The sequence below is a fragment of the Lampetra planeri genome, chromosome 14 (assembly GCF_965212315.1).
Source record: "Lampetra planeri chromosome 14, kcLamPlan1.2.h2, whole genome shotgun sequence".
NCBI lineage: Eukaryota > Metazoa > Chordata > Hyperoartia > Petromyzontiformes > Petromyzontidae > Lampetra > Lampetra planeri.
Window position 1 is genome coordinate 1066498 of NC_136120.1, and position 15605 is coordinate 1082102.

Genomic DNA, 15605 nt, shown 5'->3' on the forward strand with positions numbered 1-15605 from the left:
TGGATTATCATTTCCAGTGGGACTATAGTAAGTGGCCGTATGTGCGTATCTTCAGCCTGAACACTTCTCTACGGGATCGTTGGCTCTGGGAAAGGTCACAGTCAAATCAAAACGGTGACCAGCAGAAGTGGCCAGGTGGCTCAGGGGACCAGAGCGTGAAGCCAGTACCACTCATACCCTGGATTTAGCCACTCAGGATTAAACAGCGTGTAGTGATCATCAACTCATTATGTGTAGTGCATGGGTAGTGTATGTATGTTGAACTTCTTTCGCACCATATGTAGCCATCCGTGCTTATCGGAGGTGCGGGTCAAACAACCCCTATGACTGATATGGCGTGGGAAGGCCTTCATCCAGCACTGGATTTATCAACGGTCAATGAGAAAACATATTGGTGAAGCATCAAACATTTACTATGTTTTTACATTTTTTGGAGCAACTCAATTCCTGTGGCCCGTGTTAGATGGCTCCTGCCAGGGCACATGGCGGCATTAATTTAAGAGGCCAAACCTGTATGATGAGACTAAATGAAGACAAATCAGTATCATGGTTTCCATTTTAAACAAATGTATACATGTATGTATGTTGAACTTCTTTCGCACCCTACACAGCCAACCGCGCTATTTGGAGGTGGGGGAAAGGACAACGAACTTAACACAAAACGCAGCTCTAAAGAAAGGAGTTTTCAACCTAGATTTAAAAGCACATAGCTCCAGAGGCTTCATAATATTGGAAGGAAGAGCGTTTCGGACGGCCACAGAAGCGCATCTGAAAGCGCGTGATGCGGTGACCATCTTTGGTCGATGGCCAGCCAAAAGCCGCTGCTGCGAGAATGGAGTTCACGTGATGGTTCACGTTCCTTTAGCGTCTCGTAATTAAACAGCGTGCAGTCAGTGTGTTCCACTTATTTTAGCTGAATTACAGCTCGGAATAGCAGATGTCGATATAACTGCCACGTGATGAAAAGTTCTCTGCAGCAGGATATGGCAGCAACATCTGCAACACCTCGTGTGAGGATAAATAAGGTCAGTTGAAGGTGTAATTAAGACGTCATATCATATATACTCCTGCGGGTAATTTGTAACATGCAAAGCGACGCTTTTCTCTGAAAAACTTCCAAATGATACTTTTTTTTATTGTCACAACATGACACAATTAGCACAACTGGAATATAATTGGGCAAAAGAGAGAGAGAGAGATTAAAAAAACGAGTGCCTAGAATGCTCTACACACAACCTTGTGGCATTAGGGGGGGGTGGCATGGCAGCCAATATTAAACAAACTTTAAAACAAACGTGAAACCCTACACCGAATGAGTAACGATACGATCTGCTGTTGTCTGTCGTGCGTCCTGCTCCGGCTTCTCACCGCATCTCTGTGTTCGAGAAAAAAAACTAGAACAACGAAGCAATGGCTTCGTTGTTTTCGTTTTTTTTTTGCACTGAGCACGTTTGACTGGACTTGTCAGTCAAATGTGGTTGGGGCAAGGAGCATACACCATCACGCGCACAGCCAAGCCTACCGATTTAAGCAGTAGGTTAACGATTGTGTTATCTCTGTAACAGCTCACTTACACAGCTAACGACTCTTCTTGACAAAACAGAACATTACAAAAAAACATTGGACGTAATTTTTGGTCGAAAAATTTGTACGAATTAAAAGGACTTAAAATCGGCAGACTACCGAATAAATCAGTAGCAAGAATGCAAAATGTATAGCAGTGGCTTTCTATGCGAAAAAAAGCTAGAATGCATCTACAACTTTTTTCAGGTGAGAATATAGCTCAGTTTAGCTACAAACATTTAGGAAAATGATCAGGATGAGTAATTGGGCTATTATATGTGTATATGATGCCAACATTTATATAAATGTGTCACGCAAAAAACAGATGTTCATGTCGTGGAACTGAATATATTTAGTCTGGTTGTGGTGAAGCCAAAAATTATAAATCCATAAGATCTCCTTCCCATGTAGTAAGCTACCCCTTCTAATGCATTGCTTTGTTTGTGTCAGTGTCACATTATAGTAATAACAACAACTTTACATTTCCACCATAGAATTTTTTTTATCTTAAACATTTTTTCATTTTTATAGCAACAATTTGGAAAAATCCAGCAGTGGATTGATCAAGGCTGCTTGATGATGATGATGATGGCGACTGCCATTCGCATAATTGTTTGAGGGCACACCCATTAATGGAAATACGATAATCTCATTGTGCATATTTAACCACGATTGCATCTAAATCCGTTTCACACGTGCCGCAGTTCACACACGCACGACAAGAGCAACGCCTTTTGTGCGTGAAATCAAGAACGCGTCTTTGTCGCCAGACTACGTGTGGCTTCGGAACACAATGCAGAGGGCACCTCCGAAATGCGAGCGGCACTCAGTCGAATGTCCTGATGCGACTGAGGCCGGTGTTTTGTCTACCGTAGTCGCGGGGAATTCCCATCCCGCAGCAGGTCCAGCAGAAAAAGGCGGGCATCAGACGCGTCGTCGTCTGCGCCTCCCGATGCGTCTCGCAGGCGAGCCGTCTAGCTCCCCTGTTGCCTCAATCAATGGGCAAGGTGGGGCTGTCTTCATTCACAGCAGACGTTCACGCTGCTCCGCTCTTTAATTATCCCCTTCCCCATCTTAGGCCGTGTTGTGTAAACAGGAGCACTGTGATGTTAAATGCTCTCGCGGCAGGAGGGAGTTACAGAGCCACGCAGCCATCTCCACTCCTCTTAAACATTATCTTGGCGGCGGGCGATGGCTGGGTGTGGCGTTTGAAAGGGCTCCAAAGTAGAGGATTCCACACCAGAAGATGTTAAGCGCCCTACTTTTGAAAATTGCATTCATCAAGTGACTCTGGAAAAATAAGTGACGGTCGCTTCTGTTTACAGGCATCAGGAAGAGAGATAAATAAATGGTCACATACAGCACTCACGCACACGCACGCGAGCGCATGCAGTACTATATTTGCAGACACAATAGGAATAACATCAGTTTGTAATGTTAATAAAGATAGTCAGATCGCCCGCGCAAACATTGGCAGGCTTTCACATCGTTGCATTTGCTATGGTAAACAAAATACGCTGCAATCGAAATATAATAAAATTAAAAATAATAAATAGAAATAATAAAAGCAAAAAACCCACGACGTTTTTTTATCCGCCTGATGAAGACCGCTTGTGTTGCAATCGAAACGTCGTGGGTTTTTTGCTTTTATTATTTCTATTCATTTTTAAAAAATCTACATCAATTTACCGAAAGAACCAAGAACATGAATTCCTGTAGTCACGAAAGTTTAAAGTCAAAATTAGGAGAGACGTCATGGATATCGTCCCTCTCACACCAAGGCCACGATGTCTGTGCATCGTTGGTGTTCGCGCTGAAAAGGTTAATGCTGCAAAACACGAGACAAACCTGGGTTCATTTATGCGTAGCTGGCCAGGGCTTATTTATTAATGTATGTATTTATTTTCGGTATGAGTATTTAGGAGGAATATAAAACCAGTACGCATTCCAAAAATGTATAATGTTAAAACATATATTTTTTACGAGTTGCAGCTTGCTTCTTAATTATTTGGAAACCTGGTACCAGATATAATAATTGCACAAAATAGTAGAAGCTAGGGGAAACGTTAAGCAAGTCTTGGCCATTATACCATAATATAGAGTTCAGTATGAAAATGTTCTTATTATGTCATTTACATGTTAAATACATACCTCAATCATGCAGAAATTATATTTTGAACCTAAAAGGTCGATATACTACAATTATTTAAATTACTAATACATTTAAATACAAAAAGCATTGTACGACACTGTTACGCACATTGCATAACTGCCTGTCCAAACAATTAGTCTTCCACGCATGAGAGATAGAATAACACTTTGACTCGCACTCGATCGAGCGACGTTCAAACGCGTTTTCATCTATTTTTAACTTGTGTTGAGGATCCACGCCACCTCTTCAACAACCTCCAGCGAGGGATCCTGTGATCCACCACAGCGCGGGGTCAAGCTGGTGTCACGGGGCCAAAGGCCACTACAAACAGGACAGAGAGCACATTTACAACAACTACAGCCCGTCCCATTCATTGTGGATTGAACTCGATTCAGGCGGCCTCTTCACCTCCTCAATGTAAGTTTATGACAAGAGACCGCATACCAAAGGCGGGGCAGTGGCTCGCGCAGTTCACTGCTCATCAATGAGCCCCTTTATGCTCAAGAGTCGCGTACAACACTTTTAAGAGGTACACTCTAAGACACAAACGACTCCGCTGATCCCTCATCACTACAAAAAATAGGTGGCGCTGCCGAGGATTAGCTGATTGGCTGAGGAATGCCGAATGAACAAATTTTCACGGTGGCTTCGGCAACTGCCCCTTCAGGTCACCCGTGTCGCCACCCGTGCGCAAAGCGCTCGAGGAATGCGGTGCGGGGTCGTGGGCGAGCATGGGTGAGAGTGGGTGAGTGTGGGTGGGTGAGTGTGGGTGAGTGTGGGTGAGTGTGGGTGAGTGAGTGTGGGTGAGTGTGGGTGAGTGTGGGTGGGTGAGAGTGGGTGAGTGTGGGTGAGTGAGTGTGGGTGAGTGTGGGTGAGTGTGGGTGGGTGGGTGAGTGTGGGTGAGTGTGGGTGTGTGTGGGTGAGTGTGGGTGAGTGTGGGTGGGTGATAGTGGGTGAGTGTGGGTGAGAGCAGGCGAGCATGGGTGAGCGTGTATGAACGCGGGTGATAGTGGGTGAGTGTGGGTGAGCGTGGAGGGGTAAACACCCGGCTAAGCTGCTCCGGATGACGACACTACTTCAAGGAGAGGGGTCGAGCAACAATTTCTCGTTCCCTGCAACTTGTCAATCAGTTTCAAAGTACTTTGAATATTTCCATGTGATCTCTCAGTCTCTCCATCCGACCTCTCCTTCCCTTCCCGCTCCCCCCTGTGTCCTGCTCACCTTTTTTCTATTTTTTCCCAGCTCTACCTGCAGAAAAGTGCTACCAAGGCGATATGCTTATCGTCCAAATCCGTACGTCCAGGCAATTATAACACGGACGCCACTCCGGGGCTGTCTGCGGAGATTATGGATGTCAGTGTGCGCTGTCAGCCGTGCAGTTTGTGCTGCACACACACACCCCACTTACACTGCATGTAGAAAAAAGGTAACCACTGTCCACGAACATAATACACCTTATGGCAAGTAGACTACTCTATTAAACAATTTTTTTGTATGTTACCAGGTGAGGTCCACTGAGCTATGCAGCTCTCTTTCAGAAGCGACCTGGCCACAAAGGATAGCTCAACGAAGTGGCTCGTCGTGTGGACATGTATAGCACCTAAATGCTCCAAACGCATGTGGATTCTAAATGTGGTGGGAAAAATAACCCGGAGAACCCTGAGAAAAGTCGTCGCGACCACGGAGAGAACATGTAAACTCCAAATATAGAGCAGGCAACAGGCTCGGGATAAACCCTGGACCACCTGTATACCAGGGGAAGTAGTTCACATTTTGCCATCAAAATTTGCATAATCCTAGTTTGGTCCCTTCCTGTAAAGACGCGTTTTTATTTTCTTTAAAAAATAAATACCATGGCATGGTTTGCCAAGTGTACCCATTCCCACGGACACTGGTGGAAACAATGCAAACCAAGAAAAAAAATCTTTAAATTGTATTACATGCAATTGTGAAATACCGAAGGTAATGCATTTCATAAGAAATAAAGATAATCTACGATGTAAAATAAACTTACGTGGCATCAACAGATGTTATGCCGTTGTTGTGTAATCTTAAAAAAATGGTAATAGCTATTTATCCATTATATGCACGGGTCATATGTTCTTGTATATTAATTAACTATCGGTCATAGGCTAATAATAATCTACAGGTCATCTACCACTATTCTCTACATCACACCAGGTGGCAGAATGGTCCCTGGTCCGAATCCAGGAAAAGTCATTAACTCAATTCTCAATCTCCCCAGGGTTTATGAATTGAGTGCCACTCTGAGGGGACATCGGCAATGGTAGTTGATTGATTTCATCTTCCCCTGCCATAGGAATGTGGAATTGCCACGACTGGCTCGGGGCTGTTTAGATGAGATGAACACCGTCATACGTTCGTTTGTGTGGAAAACCATGAATAGATGTTTTAATGGATTATACATGTTTGTAGCATAGAATAATATATATGTATGACATCCATAGGCATGCATCTAGTCGGTTTACTGAATAAGAACAAATATAGCACTTCAGAATTACAGATGAAAGTAAAAAACAATGTAAGCATACGACTTAAGGATATGCCACCCACAATTACTTAATCATGCAACTGGGTCTTATTAAACTGACACGCAGGTCTGAAACATTGACACGGGAAAGTTGTATGATGCACAAGTTGATTGTGGAGAATGTAATTTATATCTTCACGATATATCCGCGAGCCATAAATTACTCCGCACAAAGTTTATCCATTGTATGATTAATTGTAGCCTGTATGCCCTGCAACTACCAAAAAAAGGAACCAAACTTTATTTATTACTTTTGTTTAATACCAACTGAAACACACTTCATACATTATGAACAGGATAATAACCTATTCTTTAAGAAAGGTAACAACTGCCAATCCCCACACATTAACTTTGCAAAATACTGCAGGCAAGCCTGGAGGAATAGCAATAATTACATGCTTTATCATTACAATTTCCATACGTCATTTACATGCTATGCTTATTTAGAGCTTGAATTAACGACGCGTTGTCCATAGCATGGACATTTAAGTGAATTTGTTTTCCCGGAAGTGACGTTTACAAACTTTGCGCGACGTTTTTTGCGCGTGCGGAGTGTGGACTCGCGAATACACCGATTCGCTTCCTTCCGTAGGGGTTGTTAGGCAAGAAGAAGAAAAATTATTCTACCCACCGCTAACACCGCATACACAGAGCTTCATCACAACAATGGTCTTGTAGCAAAATAATTTGTCCATTTATCAAAGTTGGACAGTTGACCCCCTTGAAACATAACATCATTTGGACTCTGTCGATAAAGACCTCGGGCCTAAGCTTGCTTGTTACAACTTTGTCCGGCGCGGGGAAAATCTACAGCTGCTTTATGACACCAGCAAAGCTGAGCTTCAGCTTGGATCTAGAAATGTGTGGAAGTTTACTTAAAATGTGTGTGTCTTTGTGCGTGGAAATCCACATCCATCTGCTCAATCATCTCACGAGGATTCTCTTCAAATTAATGCAACTGTGGGCTTTATATCACCGCACATTGGCGTGCAGCCAAAACACAACAAGTCACGGGTGCAGCCCTGCAGTTTCCTGCCCACGCCACTGCTGGCAGAAGGGCCTATGCGAGCAGGAGCTCTGGATAGGTCATCTAGTCTAGAGGGCATTTTTGGCCTACTCTTCCACACTGGATGGAAATTCTACGCTTTCACAGTGGCCAGACACCTTTCAATAGTTGGCAGGACATACATGTGATCCTGATACATGTGCCCTTTCAAGAGTTGGCAGGACATACGTGTTATCCTGACACATGTGCCCTGCCATTTGAATGAATTTTGTGAACCCATTTACACTGCTGATTGAACAGAGGCAGTGGATATTTAAGAAAGCTACAACATTGATTCAACTGCCGCGCCCGGAGATTGAACCGGTGACCTCTGGATTGCAAGTCCAGCGATGTATCTATTACACCATGACAGCGCCCCCGAACTTAAAAATACGCGATTAAAACGAGTGTACATCGTTTAGTCTCCAAGCAGCTTCCATCACGTCCAACGAAACAAATATATTGCCCGCGTTTAAAATAATGATAGCAATAAGAAACGTGCAATCGAAATGCCTTTAAATGCAATGCTGTAATTTCATATTTGGATAGATTATTTCTTGATTGCTTTAGCCATGCAATTGAATTAGGCGAAATGTTTCACAACCACAAAACTTGTTGGTGGTTTTAGAATGTGTCTGCGTATAAAACATATTGTATTTATTTTGGGTTAATGAATTTGCTGAGAACTACAAACAATTGGCAAAAGCAGAGCGTAATGTTTATAATTGTCGTCGTATGAGTAACAATTTGGCATTTTAAAATATCCAATGCTTAAATTACAGTTGTCCGCGAATGTTTATGATAAAAACACTACTTTCAAAACGACTGCATTGCGTGTCATTTATGAATGTCAAAATGTATGACGAATGGGTGTGAATAATATCGCGTAAGAAATATTAAAATACCGGTGAGAAGTCAATGCAATGATGGAGCTAATAAAATATTGTGATCAGTGGAGGTATTCCTTCTGAAGCAGTGCAGAATTAAATGGAAAAAAAATCGTATTCTAAATTATGTCAGGTAGAGGGAACTGTGTTCACGACAAAGTGTAATTATCCCAAATTATGTTAAATAACGCCATCTCCTCTCATTCCAAGGCATGGTTGTACCTGTAATTGGTAAAGTTAATTTGGCTTAGATTAGTGCTAATCCACGCTTTGATCACTCCTTTGCATCTTCTGCAGGCAGCAACGTTCTCTGTAGGGATCCACTCGAACCCACTGAAAAACACAATCATAGAAGACATCAAATTATTCAACTCCCGAGTGCTGAGGGCAAGACATTTTTTTGCGTATAAGTTCTACGTATGTATTTAGCACGGTGGCTTTTTTGTACATTACCACTATTATTATTATCATCCTATTTTCATTTTTTTTCACATTGGGAAATAAGCAAAAAGGAACCACTGGAATATCTGTCAAGCTGACAGGCCTAACTGGAAGGCATTGGAGCCTTCGCAGTCCTGAAGGTAATATTCTGTTGTGTCTGATCATGTTAAATGTCAATGGGAAGTGCGGGGGGGGGGGCGGTGGTGGGGGGAGGCTAGTGGGGGGGGGGGGTCAAGGATGGAAGGGGAGGAGGTCCCATTCCCGACGTCCGCGCTCACCGTGAGCCGCGTGACGTGACGTGAGCTCGCTGGCAGGCCGGATCTGTCACGGCGTGGCCAGTCTGCCTCTGGGTGGGTGGGTGGCCCGCCCGCCCGCCCCTCCGCCCACTACTCCCGTTACGCGGCAACTCGCACACTCCCTCCCGTTGAGCGGACGCAGCTCATCACCTTACCGTGCAGTGGCGGTTGCCCTTCACGCTTCGCCCCTTGTTAACCCTCGCCCGCCCCAGCCAGCCCGAGAGCCGCCCGCGCTTTGCAAATTGCCAGAGCGGCGAGCGATAGAAGGGAGCGGTGATTGAACGCTTCCCAGATTGAGAGCAACAACAATAACAAAAATGACCCGTATCCGAAGGAGCGTGTTGCTTGACGGCAAGATGCCTGCGTGTAAATTGGCAAGAGATCCGGTGCGCACTCACAAGCTTGCACGTGTCGCGCTGGACGTGAGCCCGTTAAGACTGACAATTTTGCTTTTACACCGCATCGGCAACTAGTCCATGTATCCGCTGTACGCCATGCCTGGCCGCAGTGATGTTTACCTATTATGCTGGCTCCTGCCATCAGTAACCTCAGGGATCCACTGTAATTGTCCCCGTCCTAGCCTATGGTCAAAATTAGGCAATTAACAAGTGTATGCAAAGCAGTGTTGCTGATTTACATGTGGAGAGTGAAATGAGATAACTGTGCTACCAACTGATGAGTGAACATAAACGCAGCCATGAACGTCAAAGGGAAGTTTAAAGGTAGTTTCACATTTTGAGCTGGATTAGAAATGTTGGTTGGAAGATTTACACTCGCAGATGCATGCCAATTTTATGTTGGCAACTTGAATAGCATGGCGTTTCTAGCCATAGTCTAGGCATTAAAGGGTTCAATAATTTTTTGCGTAAAGGCACCACAGCACATTTCATTAATGCGTCCTGTTTAGGCTAACAAGCAATGGCATCTGACATGTTGTTGGTCAAAGTCAACTTATGCATCATTACAAAAATTGTTCAAAAGCCTTCCTTTGTCATTTTGATGCAATGCTCTTGCAAAAGTTATTGGCAATAAGTTTCGCATTTATCTTGACGTTATGTTTCAACACAATTCTGAAGTATGAATGCATCCATGCAATATATATTTTTTTGCATTATATGCCATGATTTATCGTAAAGAAATATATATATATAATTTGTGACCTAATTGGCCATATATTTTTTCTCTAGTAAAATTATACATCTATATGTGTATACAGCTATATATCATAAGTTCAGAAATTGTACAACTTAAAAAAAGCATGCAAATTTTCTGGCAGCTTTATTACAAATTTATAACATTTCACCAACATTTCAGAAGTATGACTTTTTTGCAAAAACACAATTTATACCTACATTCAATTTGAGGCGTGTACAATCTGCATGGTTTGGTCATTACCTCCCACAACACTGATGCCCAATCTGGGAACAACTACATCTTTTTTTTTGCTGATACACCGTCGGAGGAAGTGCTCTGAAACTTTGACCATTTACTCACATTAACCACTTGTACAATGGGGTCTGATTACCGCACGCGGGAATTACGCTCCGCCCTTGGTTGAGAGCAGCTCCCAAACACACCTCTGTTTATACGCAACAACTACAACCGCAACAACAACAACAAAAACCCCATCCATGAAAGAAGTGGCCTACCAACTGGCAACCCCCAGGCAGGGATGCCCATAAGCAAAAACAAAACGTTGCCGCTGCCACGTCCACGCTTGTTACGCGAGATTAGTGTAACACTGAGCGGGCACGCTTGCCCCGACTGGCGCCAACTCGCCGTGAGATGACACACACGGTGCGATGTGAACTCGGCTCATTCCTCCGCCCGCTGCTCATTGCATCAGCTCGCTCGCAGCCAAAGCAAGACACGAAAAAATCATTCCAAGAGGCCAAACAAAAAGAAAGGCGTGTTATTTTCCCAGCCAGTGCATTTTTGTTTGCTTCGAATGCCAATTAATTTATACATAAGTGGAGCAGAAGTGCATTATTAAATTTGAGCGTTCTTAGGTTTGATGTGGCATTAGTTTATTGTTTATGCTTGTTTGTTTTGTTAATTCATGGGTGATGTAATGTTTTTTTGCAATAACATTCAATAATAAAATTAATTAAACATGTTCCGGTGTGTGTATATATAAATTTATTCCATTGTTTTGTTCTTTTACACACACGCACATATACTGTTACATTGTGGAACCGCAAGCGATGACAACAACTTTGGGAGGCCTTTATCCAGCAGTGGATTGATCATGGCAAAGATGATGATGATGATGATGATACGTTTGACGAATTTATTTGCACTGACAAAATGCACAGTTGCTAGCATTAGACAACAATGTCAAATAAATAGTCAGTAGCCATCACCATTAAACATTGATTATGTGAATGTTTGCCAAATCCAATGGAAGCAATGTTGTGCAGTAAATATCTCTGGGGGAATATGTAAATGCAGCGTAAGCTTTAGCCCCATTGTGTTTTATTGAGTGGCCAGTTGTGTGAATTGATCTGCCCCTGCTTGTCCTTGATACCACATTGTCCGGGTCATTAAAACTCCTCCAAGGTCACTCGAATTAGTCACAACTCACAAACGTGGTAAACAATAATAATAATAATAATAATAAAAAGTGATACATATTCTCATTGCCATCATCATCATGATGATCATCATATACCAACCTCACGGATGGGTTCTGTGCAGGGCCGTTCTTGTCAACTTTGTAAACTGTCCGAATATAAAACTATTTCCTCTTCGGGTATGTGTATACAAAAAAGTAAAGCACATATATAGTTCAAAAGCCATGGGAAGGGGACAAAAAAAACACCAATTGCTATGTATAACCCATTGCCGGGAGTAACAAATAAATTATCAAAGCTGCAAATAGCCAATGCCCAGATAATACCATGGTCAGATTGCACCATATAGTATGCATAAATATTACATTATGCCATATATCTGTAATAACAGCCATAGAGGGTTCACGTGGGGATTGGCTTGCCGGTCCTGCTTGTAGCCAATAAGGGTTGAGATAGGGACCATGGCCCATGCGTCATCACGACAGGTCATCAGGAGTGATTGGCGTAGCCATTCGGGGCCCCAGCCAATGGGGAGCCGGATGAGGGGCGTGGTCCCGGGATTGACAGGTAACCATCGAGAATGGTCAAAGCTGTCCATGTACGATTGGCTGGGGGAACCACGTGACGAAGGTATTAAGAGCGAGTGGAGGGGAACGATCGGGAGCAGACTGAAACTGACAAGAGCAGGGTCACGCGCGGACGGGGGCTGGGATTGCCACGTGCGCGGTGGGGACTTAGTGCGTGATCTGTCCTCTCTCCGTTGTCTGCCAGCAACGGAGAGTGAGTGAGCAAAGTGTATTGTGGAGTGGAAATAAAAGGACCGATTCTGAATACCGTCTCTGGAAGGATTATTACACTGGTGTCAGAAGTAATTCTGCGACTGTTTGGACGATCGTTAAGATGTCTAAACACCTCAGAAAAAAGAACCTGCCCGTGCCTCTGTCGGAGGAAGAGGCCGAGACGGAGGAAGATGAGCTGTTGGGAGCTACAGCCCTGGTGCCGCCGACTGACGACGCTCGCCTCGACGCCTCTCAGCGTCGACCGCGGGAAGATGCGACCACCGCAGGACCGAGAGACGAATGGCGGCTGATGGCGGAGCAGATTGAGTCGTTGCGCGCAATTCTGCTAAGCCTGGTGACCGCGGTGGCGTCCTCACCAGCCGTGGGTCGCCAGATCGCTGATCAGCTGGACGCCGCGGGAAGGGGTCCTGCTATGGAAGCGGGACCCGCCATTGCTCCTGCCACGCGGGAGGACGCCGTCGTCTTGGGTGGGGCGGCTGCGCCGGAGTCGTCGGCCACCATTTTGGGCGCGCCTGCTACCACGCGGCCGCCGGACGCCATTTTGTCTGCACCGAGCGGAGAGCGGGAACGGCGGCCGGAGACGCCCGCGGCACGCGCCTGCCACCGCGGACATCGCCTTCCACAAATAAAAGAATTTATCACCGGGGGCGATTGGAGTGCTTTTACGTGGCGCTTCGAGTCGGCTTTTAGATCTGTCAACTGGACGGAGGAAGAAGCACTGGGAGCGCTACCTACGCTGCTCGATGATGTGTCTCTGGGAGTCTTCCGCTCCATTCCAGCGTCCAAGAAGAAGACACTGCAAGATGCGTTCACAGAGATGGCGGAATTTTAAGACCCGCCGACATCGGCCAGCAGAAAATTTATGTCGCGTCGCCGGGCACCGGAGGAATCGCCGTTGGCCTATCGGGGGGCGTTGATGGCGATGGCCATGGCCGCCTACCTCGACGCAACGGCCGAGCATTTGGATCCACTCATCCTTTCCCGCATGCTGGAGTTGTCTCAGGAGCTCAACATCTCTCTACCAGTGTGCGGCCACGAACCGCTTTCATCGCGGTGGGTGGCGCGCTGCCTGGACGCTAAGTTTAATCTCAAGCGGTGGGACCAGATGGCGGCGTGGACGGGGAAACCCGAGATCGACGGGCCGCCTCTGGGGTGGTCTCCACGACTGGTTGTCCACTGCTCCGACGACTCGGGCGACGACGACATGCTGGCTGCTGCTGTCCCGCATAGGATTCCGGGCCGGCGGCTGCGCGACCAGCGGGACGACTACACGGCCCGACCGCGTGCGAGGGCCGGGTCGTCCGACCACCGGCCGACGTCGGCCGCGTGTTTTAAGTGCGGCAGACGGGGCCACTTCGCCCGTGACTGCCGCTGCCGACCTCTGCTGTCGCCTCCTCCGCCAAGGGGACATCCATCTCCTCTACCTGCCGCGGAACTGCAACAACCTCGGGCGAGTCGGCACAAATCGGATACCCGGCAGGTCGTGTCACATCACTCATCCACTCGCACTCATTCTTACACTCCTATAGCCGATTTTACTTCTCCTGCTCCATTGACACGCTCTGCTACACAGTGGAAGAAACTGGCTCGCAGGATTGTGGCTGCGGCGTCGGGCTCGTCGACGGTACGTGGTACCATCGACGGCGTTGACGTCCGTATCTTGGTGGACACTGGCGCATCGGCTACCATCATTTCGGATGTAATTTTTCATTTGTTGTCCATTCCTGCGTCGAGAATACACAAGGTTAATGATGTGTGTGTTGCCGCCAATGGGGGGAGCATGGGTATCTGCGGACAGGTGGATGTGCGCATCGCTATCGGAAATATTACCGCCGCAGGACCTGTGTTAATTTCTCGCTCGCTAGCTGTTCCATGCTTGTTGGGGACGGATTTCCTGCGTCGGATGCCGTTGCGAATACGGGTCGACCAGGACTGTTTGGAAATGCCGGGGGGTCGTAGGATGGCGTTCCTGCCTTCCCTGCTGGCCAAGGCGCCTACAGGTAACGCAGTTACTGCTGTAGTTGCGGCTACGGTGGAAGTTCCATCGGGAGCGCAAATGCTCATTCCGCTACGTTACCGAAAACCGCTTCAAATGGGAAGGGGTGCGAAAGGCGTGCTATTATCCCCATCGAATTCCGTATCGAAATCTTTTTCTTTGGCGGCGACACAAACGATTGTGCGCCCAGGTCAGGCACCTTTCATACAGGTCTTGAATGGGGGACCTGATCGCGTTGTTGTTCCGGAGGGATCGGTGCTGGCTCACGCCACTACCGATTTCGCCTCTTGTGAAAAACCGCCGCGCGCTCGGATGCCTGCTGATGGGTCTCCGCATGATCGTTCACAAGAACGTTGGATCGCGGATTTATGCGGAGAGAATTCTTCCTTGTCAAATGACCATAGGAACGCCTTGCGTTCGCTGTTGCTGCAGTACGTTGATGTGTTCAGCAGGAATGATTTGGACCTCGGACGCACATCGCTTTTGTCGCACCATACTGAAACCGGTGCATCGCCACCTATCTGTATGCACCCTCACCACATGAGCCCGGCGGAAAGGGAACACGTGCGTGGGGCGGTAGATGAATTGCTGGCGGCGGATATTATCCCGCCATCCAATAGTCCTTGGGGCGCGCCTGTCGTTTTGGTTAAGAAAAAAGATGGTGGTACGAGGTTTTGCGTTGATTTCCGCCGGTTGAACAAAATCTCGGTAGCGGACGCGTACATCTTACCGAGGATGGATGACTCATTGGATGCTTTATCGGGTGCTAAATTCTTTTCCACCCTTGACCTGTCCTCGGGCTTCTGGCAGCTTCCCCTCGATGACGAGTCAAAACCAAAAACGGCATTCCGCACGCCGCAAGGCCTCTTTGAATTTAATCGGTTACCGATGGGCCTGAACGCGGCTCCGGCCACGTTTCAGCGGCTCATGGAATTGGTGTTGGCGGGACTGCAGTGGGAAATGTGCCTCATATATCTAGACGATATAATTGTCTTTAGCCGCACGTTCGAGGAACACCTCCAACGCCTTGAGACAGTTTTTCAAAGAATGCGTGCGGCTGACCTTAAGTTTAAACCGAGGAAATGCCACCTCCTGCAACACTCCGTCCGTTACCTGGGTCATATTGTCAGTTCGGACGGCGTATCCACTGACCCTCTGAAAACGAAGTGTGTACGTGAGTGGCCCACACCCACTTCAGTGGGTGATGTTCGGCAGTTTATTGGATTCGCTTCCTATTATCGCCGCTTCGTTAAGAACTTTGCGACGTTCGCAAAACCATTACACGTTCTGACTGGCAAAAA